This window comes from Ictalurus furcatus, chromosome 5 (genome assembly GCF_023375685.1).
Source record: "Ictalurus furcatus strain D&B chromosome 5, Billie_1.0, whole genome shotgun sequence".
Lineage (NCBI taxonomy): Eukaryota > Metazoa > Chordata > Actinopteri > Siluriformes > Ictaluridae > Ictalurus > Ictalurus furcatus.
In genome coordinates this window covers 13,171,138-13,183,917 of record NC_071259.1, presented here as the reverse complement: position 1 = coordinate 13,183,917, position 12,780 = coordinate 13,171,138, and the positions used below count along the sequence as shown (strand labels likewise).

Genomic DNA, 12,780 nt, shown 5'->3' with positions numbered 1-12,780 from the left:
AATTCCTTGAAAGTCCTAGAATTTCAGTATGAAGCATCTGTTTAAACCCTGAAATTAGCTGTTTTTGCTAGTAAGTGAGCTGACATTCCCAATTTTATGATTTTGGAGTTAATTTCCAAATTCAGTTATTTATTCCAAATGTTGTGTTAATTCTTAATACTCTGAGGACAATTTCCATTTGCATGATTTCTTTGCTTGAGGGAACAACAGATTTAAATAGTTGCTTGATAATTTTATGATTGTTCTTGAGTTTATCCAATAGCCAGTTATTCATTTTCATTATTAACACATTCAGAGGAAAATCTGGGTCCAGTAAGGGCTCTCTGTACTTATGTCCACCGCTCCGACCAGTGCTGTAAGTTGGAGCAGTTGCTGGTCTTCTTTGGCAGCGACAGTAGAGGTGATGCTGTGTCAAAACAGCGCATCTCTAGTTGGATAGTGGAAGCAATTTCTATTGCTTATGAGGTGTGTGGTCTCACTATGGCTCATAAGGGCTCATCTCACTAGGGGGGTTGCCTCCTCGAAGGCTTTACCCAAAAGGGTTCCCTTACAGGGTTTGTGCTGTGCTCTTTTCCACACACATTCATTCAATATTACAGTTTGAACATGCATTCCACCCCAGGCTCAAGTGTCTTGCAGTGCCCCTCAGGCTCAGATCTTTTTGAACAGGCCATACTCTCAGTATGATGGAGTGGGTATTCTCGTTCCCACAGCGTGAAGGTCACGCAATGTTAAATTCCCTTTGAAAGGGAACGTCTGGGTTATGCATGTAACCATGTTCCATGAGAAGGGAACGAGATGTTGCGTAGCTTTGTCATACTGGGGCATGCCTGTGAATTGCGTCTTCACTTCAGATAATAGAGGCTGATGATGTGGTTTACACTTGCCGTTTTATAATCACACGATGTGCAAAATGCCACCTCACCTGGCTTATAAATATGCGCGCTTTCATACAGACTTCAGATACCGGTCACACGTGAGGACACTTCCCACAGCTTGTTCCCTTGTACAGGATGTAACCCAGAGATTTGTTAATCGCGTGATTCTCTGCCTGTTTTTTGACTATGTTTTTGTCTCACAATTTGGAATTGTTTGCTTGACTTTTTTTTATAAAGGCATTTACTTGCAACTATGACCATCTCAGCTGCCTGACAGCAAAAAATATGATGTGACGAATTGTGCTATTTTAAACCCATGAAGTTTCAGTAAAATTAGCCTAAAATGCATATCCAAGGCATACCCAAAGTTAAATTAAAGCTTTCTTGAACCATTTGGAACCATACATGCATGGGTTTGGTCTCTTTTTAAAGGAGACACTCTGAAGTTTTGTCCCCAGAAGAATCACTCTAAGTGCTACTGGTATTGAGTAATAGAGGTTTAAACACACTGAAGGGTTTTTTTCTGCCTAACTTTTTTTTTTGCATAGAGAAGCCTGCAGATGTCTACAGCTGGGAGCTATTAGCTGGAAAACACAATTGGACCACAGGATGAAGCCTTTCCTAGTACAAGTTCAAATTTGAAAACAATAACAAATAAAATTAATATTTTTCACATTTTTTTCTAAGGGTATGTCCATGTGTTTTTCTACCAAAACCTTTTGGAGACTCCAAAGGGTCCTTGGTAACCATGTACACATAACTAGGTTAAAAAGACTGCTACTCTTGATTTTTCTTATAATTATCATATCACATATCCAGCAATCTACAAAATGTATATTTATATGTATTTTCATATGTATAGGGACTTTTAAGTTGAACTGTTAAAACAAACCCGTGAAGCAAGATATCATTGCATGATATCATTCTTTTCAGCAGTTCATTGGCTACAGGATGGTCCAGTAATCCCTTCAGCCACCATTACATAGCTCACACTATTTACAAGGGGGAAGGAGTTTGCTGAAGCACAGACTCTCATTGGAATTTGAAGCCTATAGACAGGACGTGGATGCTCCTATTGGTTCAAATGAGGTGTCATTTGATAGGTCACAACACAGAGGCCATTTTGAGCTCTGGCGTTTAGGTGTGTTCTCTGGAGATATGGAGAACAACACGATCTTCTGAGATGATTTGGAATGATGCAGCAATATTTCTTGTGGATATATTGATTTAAAATGTCTTTTGAACTAAATATTTTTATATGATTGGATTGTTTGGACCTTTGTCAGTGTAACAAGACTGTTTTTGTCTAGATGTTTTCTATCAGTGGAGTGCTATGAGGCTTCAAAAAATCCGTTTGGTGTTCCTTTGTTTGTATTGCTGGTGGTCTAACAAAGGCGGTGATTGTAGCTGCTGTTGTGATTGTGTCTTGAAACAGTTTATATCAATCGAATCACAAGATTCTTAGCTTTCCAATGGTATTTTGCATCAGTACATATGTACTATATACAGCTGTGTAAATGGCAAATTTCTCCTAATAACTTGGCCAAAAAGGATGTTAAACTTCCTACGGCCCGCTGGAGAGCCGCTGGACTGCTAAGAGCTACCAAATAATGAAGGTCTAAGCTATATTATTACATTAACATGTTTATTTGAATGTTTGCCATCATCTCATTCACAAAGGGAAAAAAAAAAATCATTTGTGTCTTTTTCCCTTGTTTGTCTCCCTTATATAGTCTAGGCCCATTCCCACCCACCAGTTCGGTCTCCCCTATCATATGACAGCTACTACCCTGGGACAGTGAAGGCTATCACATGCTTCCTTAAAGACAACTGCCATCTTTCTGAATTGCTGCAGATGCTATGTTATGGGGTGGTGTAACATACTCATTTACATTTACGTTTACATTTATTCATTTAGCAGATGCTTTTATCCAAAGTGTCTTACAACTGAGGAAATACAAGCAGAAACACTCAGAGGAAAGTGCCTTCTGCATACATGAACTCACAAATGCCCATGATTGGTTAGTTTTGCTGTGATTGATAGGAGAGAAAGACTATACCACTTCTCCCACCCAATTGGACAATGGACAATTTTGCTCAATTGGTATGAGCTGTGTTTTCAGAATGCATTTTCTAGCTTTGATTTTTTTGGATGTAAATTGCTGTCTCAGACACTAATGCTCAAGAAAAATTGGGAAACCTTGGATACATAAACTATACTCAGGTGATTCGTATAATCTGAATTGGGAGCCCAGAAAATCAACTTAAGCACATTCATAATATATAAGTATGATGAAATTTCCCCTGCACAAAATTGACATATTGATGTAAACTTTAAAGGGAGATGCTGCTGCTAATTAATTAATAGTATCATATGTATGTATTTAATACTAGCCTTAAATTGCAATCCGTAGTTGTCTGAGGGGATTTGCAATGCCCAAAAAACAGTGGTGCTTGGCTTTACTGTACCCCTATGTTAATGAATGTGGCTATTCTGTCTGTCTCTCAAGTGTCATATCTGACCACCTGCACTCTTTCTCTGAAAGGAACTACATCCTCCTGTTTTTTGGGGTCCCGTGGGATCCAAGTGCTAATGAACTCCTATTCTCCTATACTACTTTTTGCCTTGTATTGCACTGAACATTCTACATGACACCTTTATAATAATTGCATGGAACATACACTCACTGTCCACTTTATTAAGAACACCTGTACACATGCACATTCACGCAGTTTTCTAATCAGAGAATGATCTGGTAGCAGCAAAATGCAAAACAGGTTCACATCAAATATCAGAATGAAGTGTGATCTCTGTGACTTTAACTGTGGCATTGATGTGCAGATGGGCTGGTATTCAAGGTTAGAGTATTTCAGAAACTGTTGATATACAGTTTACACAGAATGGTGTGAAAAACAAAAAACACAGAGTGAGCGACAGTTCTGTGGGTGGAAACACCTTGTTGATAAGAGAGGTTGGAGAAAAATGGACTGATTGGTTTGAGCTGCCAGTATAGATTTAATAACTCAATCACTCTTTACGCAGAAAAGTATCTCAACATGCACAAAACTTCAAATCTTGAGTTGAACCTAGAAATCACCTTTTTCTAGTCTTCAACTGTCCAGTTTCAGTGAGCCTATGCTAGCTTTAGATTATTGTTCTTGGCTTATAGGAGTGGAATCTGATGTGGTCTTCTGCTGTTGTAGCCCATCTACCTCAAGGTTTGATTGTTTGTGCTGTCTGAGATGCTTTTATGCTCATCACGGTTGTAAAGAGTGCTTATTTGAGTTACTATATACTTATTATCAGCTCAGACGAGTCTGGTCATTCACTTCTGATCTCTCTCATCAAAAATGTTTCAGCCTGCAGGCACTCCACACACAGGATGGTTTTTGTTTTTCGCACCATTCTATGTAAACTCTAGAGACTGTTGTCTGTGAAATTCCCAGGACATGTGAAGTTTCTGAAATATTCAAACCAGCCCATCTGGCACCAACATCCATACCATGGTTAAAATCACTTTTTCTTCATTCTGATATTTGATGTGAGCATTAAGTGAAGCTCTTGACCTGCATGATTTTATGCATTGTGCTGCTGCCACATGATTGAGTGAATAACTCCACAGATGAGCAGGTGTACAGGGGCTTCTTATCCTACACAGTTGTATAGGATTAGTATATATGTATACACCAATCAGCCATAAGATTACAACCACTGACAGGTGAAGTGAATAAAATTGATTATAACAATTGCCCACTTAAACTCAAAATCTGGTTGTGCCACCTTTAGCAGCAATAACTGCAATCAGACACTTCCGATAACTGGAAATCAGTCTTTTACAGCTGACTGTGGTTTAATTTTGGCCCACTCTTCTTTGAAGAACTGCTTTAGTTCAGCCACACTGGGGGCAAACACTTTTTCACAGCACTGTAGTGCTGTTATTCTTTCCAGTGCATGTCTCACAAAATATTATTCATAGAAGAACTTTGTATTTAAAAAACAAAAAACAAAAAAAGCTTGAATGAAACAATACAATGTCCCTGTATGTGTATGAGCTCAGCATAGCACCTATTTGATGTGTAATTCTTTTTATATGTTAATTTTTGCTCATTTTATGGAAGGGTGCCATTATCTATAAAGCACTTCTGTAGGTCTCTCTGGATAAGGGTATCTACTAAATGCTGTAAATGTAATTCTGGAGGGCACTGTATATTTTTTTAGTAATAATACTCACAATTTTGTGCAATCGTGAATATTAATGTTATTTCATTTTTTTATACTAATAGTATTAAGTATACTATTATACTGTTTGATTGTTTTACTTAAATTAACTTAACATTAAGTTACTTAGTTACGACAATAATTCTTCAGGTTGTTAAAAATATTATACACAAATGTGCCTGCACTCTGAACAGTTGTGAGTTTGATTGTATAGATACAGCAAAGATGAAATTCATGAATAAGTGCTGTACAATTTGCATACACAGGTTTTATGAGCAGATTTTATGCTTGCAACTTTGATGAATAAGGGCAATTACATTCACCTCATAACAGTGATGCTTATTGCAATAGTGATTAGCACTCACATTAGTCACAGAATATAATTTTTAAAATAGGTTAATAAATATGAGACAGAACTAAAATTCAGCCAAAGGCTTAATCCTGTTACACTCACACACATTCTCTCTTATAGCTAACAATTTTGATTTGTGGAAAAGCACTGTTCTGTAAGTGTCACCGATCACTTTTGTTTTTCACCAACACAAAAGTGGGCTTGGTGTATTACATAGTATTCTGCTAGGGTATTTCTTCTCTCTCCCTCATTCTTATACTCGTCTCTCCGTATCTGTGCCATAAGTGAAATTCAAATGCTGTTAAATATTGTTTCATTGAGCTCTGATTCAAGCCAGTTGAACTACTTGCTTCATGCAAGTTAGTTTGCTTTTTTGGCTTGAGAAAAATATATGAATGCAATACCTATATAAAATGTGCATATAGGTTCTACATATCAGATCATCTATTATTCCTTAAACAAATTCCCATTTGCCTACAGAACACTTTTAGTGTGTAATGTGACAACTTTTTTAATATGTCACTATATGGTAGTAAAGCAGTGGTGACATGAAAAAAGATGAAATTATAATTTGAACTATCAGGAAGTGATTTGCTAAAGTCTTATTTGTTTTAGTTCTAGTAATAACAGCCACTGATGCTAAAAGAATTGTGAGTGTTTTCACTAATCTGAAACACTCAATATTACAAAGGTAAATTCCATGGTGCTTTTTCTGAGTTGTGTGGTGGTTAGAAACCATGGCCCATACTAATTAAGTTCATAGGTGAGTGTCGCACATACAAACCAAATACAGAACACTGTAGAGCATTCCATGCAGTATTTTACAGATGAAGGTCCATGAATGGATCTTCTTTCAAAACCTATGCCTACATGATTAACTTTTTGTTTGAATTTCACAGACCAGCAGAAATAGGTGTAGTTCAGGGTAGAATATACTGTGCATGTTTTGTTTTCGTCTAGCTAGAGACTGATTATGATTTTAGCTGTACCAATCAGTAGAAAACATCTATGTATATAACAGCATTATACATATATAAAATCATCTCAGAATGCACATGTCCAACTTTGAGCAGATGGGCTACAACACAAGACCACACTGGGTTCTGCTCCTGTCAGTCAAGAATGGGAATCTGAGGCTACATTGGACACAGGCTCACCAAAACTTGACAGTTGAAGATTTGAAAAGGCCAGGCAGCATACAATTAAAGCCCCTGACTTGTATGTGCATTATTTTATTCTTTGTACTGCTGCTACATGATTTGCTTAATGGATGTTTACATGAATGAGCAGAGGTAGATGTGTTCTCCTTTAAGTAGCCCATTACAGTGGCTGGCATGTACAGTGGATATAAAAAGTCTACACACCCCTGTTAAAATGGCACTTTTACTTTTTTTTGTGAAGTAAAAGAGTGAAACTAAGATACAGCAAATCGTGTCAGATCTTTTCCAATCAGTAATGTGAAATTGCACAGTGTACAAATAAAGTGAAAAATGATCAAACATTTTTAAAAGGAAAAAAAGGGAAAAAAACGTACAATACAATAACCTAGTTGCATAACTCACACTCCTAAACGAGTACTTGAAACATGTTTTGATTACTCTTTTTGAGGAAGAGTTTATCAGCATGGCACACACTTTCTTGCAAAAGCATGTTAGATACGTCAAATTGGGAGGGCATCTCCTGTGCACAGCCCGCTTCAAGTCACTGCACAGATCTTTAGTTGTATTCAGATTTGGGCTCTGGCTAGGTCATTCAAAAACATTGATCTTCTTTTGGATAAGCCATTCCTTTGTTGATTTGGATGTATTCTTTGCATCATTGTCATGCTGAAAGGTGAAATTCCTTTTCGTCTTCAGCTTACTAGCAGACACCTGAAGGTTTTGCACTAAAATTGACTGGTATTTGTAGCTATTCATGATTCCTTCCACCTTGATAAAACTCCCAGTTCTGGCTAAAGAAATGCAGTCCTAAAGCATGATGCTGCACCATGGGTATGGTTTTCTTTTGGTCATGTTTTTTTTTTTTTTTTGTCTGTGTCTGTGATAAACGTCGATAATGCGACTAAGAGTGAAATTCTGGAGGGACATCGGACGGCGTGGTGCGGTGACGTAATGACGTGTGCCGTTAATCTAATTATGTTCTACAACATGTAAAATGGGTACATGAAAGGAGTATTCTAAAAGCGACTTATGTAAACACCTTAATGACATTATTATCTTACTCAGAGTAAGGTCAATAATTAGATTACTGCTGTCCATGTAAACGTAGTCAGTGTAACCACAATATTTCACACTGAAACACCTGGAACTCATATTATTAAACTGGGAAATTTGCAGTGGTCATGTGATTAATGTGATTATCCTTTCGGTGCCCTGTTCATGACAATTGTCATATATCAAGGAGGTAACTCTGGACTTCAGTTCCCATCAGCCACTGCACTGCACTACAACATGTCACATGACCACCTGCACTTGAATCACGTTTCTGTTAACGAGCACACTTATATCTAGCCATTGTTTGCACTACTCCTCTGTCTTAAGTTTGTCTTAGACCACCGTGTTCCATGTTAACATGTTTTGATCTTGTTAGTTTATGTTCAGTTTTTGCCACAGTATTATGCCAAGTTGTCTTAGTGTCTTTGTTTTGTTGTTTGTTTGTTTAATAAACTGTTTGAAAATCTACGATTGCTTCCTCATCAACCTTGAGACGTGACAGAACGTAAGACCTTCAACGGAAGCAGCAGATCACAATGAAGTACCTGGGCGTCACTATGCCACCTATGTTAGCGGAGTACTACGCTACACTATGCCAACAGGAGGAGGAGTACCAAGCTGCGCTACATAAGCAGCAGGTCACCAGGAAGTACCTGGGCTTCAATCTACCACCTATGTTCACAGAGGACTATGCCACGCCTCGCCAACAGGAGGAGGAGTCTGGGTACAAGTGGGAGTCTGTGGTCAGGGCTAGTACCATCTCCCAGCCTCCCTCCCCTATAATGGATCTAGTTCAGCAAACAGAGTCAGGGAGAATGAAAGTCAGCCTCCCTGCTCGTCTGAGGACGCCACTCAGCCTTTCGGGTCCGCTGAGGACGCCGCTCAGTCGCCCGGGTTGGCTGAAGACATTGCTCCGTGTCCTGACATACCCAAGTACTCCCCTCTGTTCGCCAACCCCGTGCATAATGCCGCTGTGCTTGCTGGTTCAGCTGAGGACGTCGCTCTGCCTTCCTGCTCGGCTGAGCACGTCGCTCTGCCTTCCTGCTCGGCTGAGGATGTCGCTCTGCCTTCCTGCTCGGCTGAGGACGTCGCTCTGCCTTCCTGCTCGGCTGAGGAGGTCGCTCTGCTTTCCTGCTCGGCTGAGGATGTTGCTCTGCTTTTCAGTTTTACTGGGGACATTTTGCCCAAGGGGCCAGGACCACCAGATGGAGGGAGTGCATTTTTGAGTGCTCCGGGAGAAGCACCCTTGGGGGGGGGTTCTGTCATATATCAAGGAGGTAACTCTGGACTTCAGTTCCCATCAGCCACTGCACTGCACTACAACATGTCACATGACCACCTGCACCTGAATCACGTTTCTGTTAACGAGCACAGTTATATATAGCCATTGTTTGCACTGCTCCTCGGTCTTACGTTTGTCTTAGACCACGGTGTTCCATGTTAACGTGTTTTGATCTTGTTAGTTTATGTCCAGTTTTTGCCACAGTATTATGCCAAGTTGTCTTAGTGTCTTTGTTTTGTTGTTTGTTTGTTTGTTTGTTAATTAAAATGTTTGAAAATCTGCGATTGCTTCCGCATCAACCTTTAGACGTGACAACAATTAGCCCATACAGCTTAGGCCAAATGTTTACATACACTTAGGTTAAAGACATTCAAATAAGATTTTCTAAGCTAAGATACAACTTTTATTTTCTAAATCAGATTTTCAGCAAGTCAAAATTTTACTTACACTTTGTTAGTATTTAGTGACATTGCCTTCTAATTGTTTGAACTTCCATCAAACACTTGGAGATGCCTTCCACAAGCTTCTCACAATACTTGAATTTGTGCTCATTCTTCCTGTGGGCCTCCTTGCTCGTACATGCTTTTTCAGTTGAATACTTTTAATTTTTTAATACTAATTTTTGAATACTTTTAAAATTTGTTTGAATACTTTTAATCTTTAAGCCATTTTGTTACAACTTTGGAGGTATGCTTAGGATTACTGTCCTGCTGGGAGACCCAGCTGCTACCAGCTTTTAACTTGGCTGATGTCTTGCTGTGTTCAGTATTTCTAGATAATCCTCCTTCCTCATTAAACTATTTATTTTTTTGCTATGCACCAGTCCCTTTTCCAGCAAAACACCCACAAAACCCATAGAATATGATGCTGCCACCCCATGCTTTACATTAGAATGGTGTTCGCCCTTTTCCCTCCATTCATAGCACCGGTTATTATGACCAAATAGTTCGTTTTTGCTTCATTTGACCAGAGAATACTCCAGCAAAATGCTAGGTTTTCAATCTGGTGATCAACTGCAAACTTCAGTCTGGCTTTTTTTGCTGGAGGGGCTTCTTCCTTGCATGACAGACATAGCAGGCCATGGTGATGTGGTATTCTCTTAATAATTGATATACATACTTTGGCACCCAATGCCTCCAACTCCATCACCAGTTCCTTTGTTTTTGTCTTGGGGTACAGTTGAACCTTTTAGACCAAAATTCACATATCCCTGGGAGTTTATTTGTGCCTCCATCTGAAACAATGCAGTGTCTTTGTGGTCCCATAGAATTGTTTGCACAGCTGCTTGTGGTGTCTTCAGTTGTTTTGAAATTGCTCTTAAGGAGGATTCAGACTTGTGGAGGTCCATGATTTATTTTTCTGAGGGCTTGGCTGAGTTGTTTGTATTTTCCCATGGAATCAAGGATAAAAAGGCACTGGTTCTTAAATTCAGCCACATGTGCACTCCTAATTATGACAATTGGCCAATCAGAAGCTTCTGCAAGTCATTACAGAATTTTTTAAACAGACCGTTTAAAAAAAAAAAAAAGTTGATGTATTTAGACTTTTGACCTGCTGAGATTCTGATGCAGTGAATTAAAGGTAAAATAAACCTGTTGTAAAATTACCGCTGATGTGAACAAAAAAGATGCCCTATTTAACTTGCCAAAGGAAATGCATGGTAACATGATATGTGAATGAATGAATGAATGAATGCCTTTTATTGTCACTATACACATGTACAATGAAATTAAGAGCCACTCCTTTTTGTTCCGTGCCAACATGTACATAAAATAAACAAGAAGAATAAACAAGATAAATAAGATAAATAAACAAGATAAATAAACAAGATATGTCTGGAGTTATGAAGAACTGAGATTGAATATCTTTAGCCTAGGTGAATGTAAATTTTTGCCTCAACTGTATATACAGTGGTGTTTGAAAGTTTGTGAACCCTTTAGAATTTTCTGTTTTTGCATAAATATGACTTAAAACATCATCAGATTTTTCATGCGAATCCTAAAACTAGAAAAGAGAACCCAATTTAACAAATGAGACAAAAATATTATACTTGGTCATTTATTTATTGAAGAAAATGATCCGATATTGCATATCTGTGAGTGGCAAAAGTATGTGAACCTCTAAGATTAGGAGTTAAGAGTCAGGTGTTTTCAATCAATGGGATGACGATCAGGTGTGAGTGATCACCCTGTTTTATTCAAAGAACAGGTATCTGATCTATCATGACATTAACAAAGGAGATTTATGAGGACCTCAGAAAAAGAGTTGTTGATGCTCATCAGGCTTGAAAAGGTTACAAAACCATTTATAAAGAGTTTGGACTCCACCAATCCACAGTCAGACAGATTGGTCACAGAAGACCATTGTTACCCTCCCCAAGAGTGGTCGACCAACAAAGATCACTCCAAGAGCAAGATGTGCACAAGTCCACGAGGTGACAAAGGATCCCAGGGTAACTTCTAAGCAACTAAAGGCCTCTCTCATGTTGGCTAATGTTAATGTTCATGAGTCCACCATGAGGAGAACACTGAACAACAATGGTGTGCACGGCAGGGTTGCAAGGAGAAAACCACTACTCTCCAAAAAGAACATTGCTGCCCAGCTGCAGTTTGCTAATGATCACGTGGACAAGCCAGAAGACTATTGGAAAAATGTTTTGTCGATGGATGAGACCAAAACAGAACTATTTGGTTTAAATGAGAAGTGTTATATTTCGAGAAAGGAAAACACTGAATTCCAGCATAAGAACCTCATCCCAAATGTGAAACGTGGTGGTGGTGGTAGTATCATGGTTTGGGCCTGTTTCGCTACATCTGGGATGGGACGGATTGCCATTATTGATGAATTCTGAATTATACCAGCAAATTCGATAGGAAAATGTCAGGACATCTGTCCATGAACTGAATATCAAGAGGAAGTGGGTCATGCAGCAAGACAACGACCCTAAGCACATAAGTCGTTCTACCAAAGAATGGTTAAAGAAGAATAAAGTTAATGTTTTGGAAAGTCAAAGTCGTGATCTTAATCCAATAGAAATGTTGTGGAAGGACCTGAAGCAAGCAGTTCATGTGAGGAAGCCAACATCCCACAGTTGAAGCTGTTCTGTACTGAGGAATGTCTAAAATTCCTCCAAGCCGCTGTGCAGGACTGATCAACAGTTAACACAAACGGTTAGTTACAGTTATTGCTGCACAATGGGGTCACACCAGATAATGAAAGCAAAGGTTCACATACTTTTGCCACTCAGATATGTAATATTGAATTATTGTCTTGAATAAATAAATGACCAAGTATATATTTGTTTAATTGGGTTATCTTTATCTACTTGTGTAAAAATCTGATGACGTTTTAGTTCATATTTATGCAGATATATAGAAAATTCAAGCACCTCTGCATTTGCAATTTATTACATCACTTTTATAGTAATATGTGAATCCTTGCCTTCTCATTCATACATTATTAGTCTCAACTTTATTATATTTTTAAAATAAATTTATTTATTGTCTCTTGCTTTGATACTATATTGTATTGTCATTCACAGCAAAGTGTAAAATTTAATTTGCTTTATAGTCTGTAGAGTGAGAAAGTCTCAGAATCTCTCAATGGGCCATATTCCTATATGTCATGCTCATTTCAAAAGGGAATGCAATTTCACAAACATTTAGAAGCTCATGAATTGCTAAGAACTTTTTATAGCCTAAATGCTAGCTTCTTAGAGAGGAGTGGTAAGGGGAAAATAAGTACAGTTTTTAAGGTAATACCATGCATTTGACCTTATGTTGCACTGTCTAGCTGGTCATTGGTGCAAATATATAATGTACATGTAAAAAAAAAAG

At 38.4% G+C, this 12,780-nt stretch overlaps 1 protein-coding gene across 7 annotated transcripts in view; it reads left to right on the top strand.

Annotated features, from left to right (window-relative positions):
* The window catches only part of pbx3b (pre-B-cell leukemia homeobox 3b), a 196,296-nt gene that overhangs the window by 134,027 nt on the left and 49,489 nt on the right, over positions 1 to 12,780 (top strand). The gene's annotated exons all lie outside the window — the stretch shown is intronic.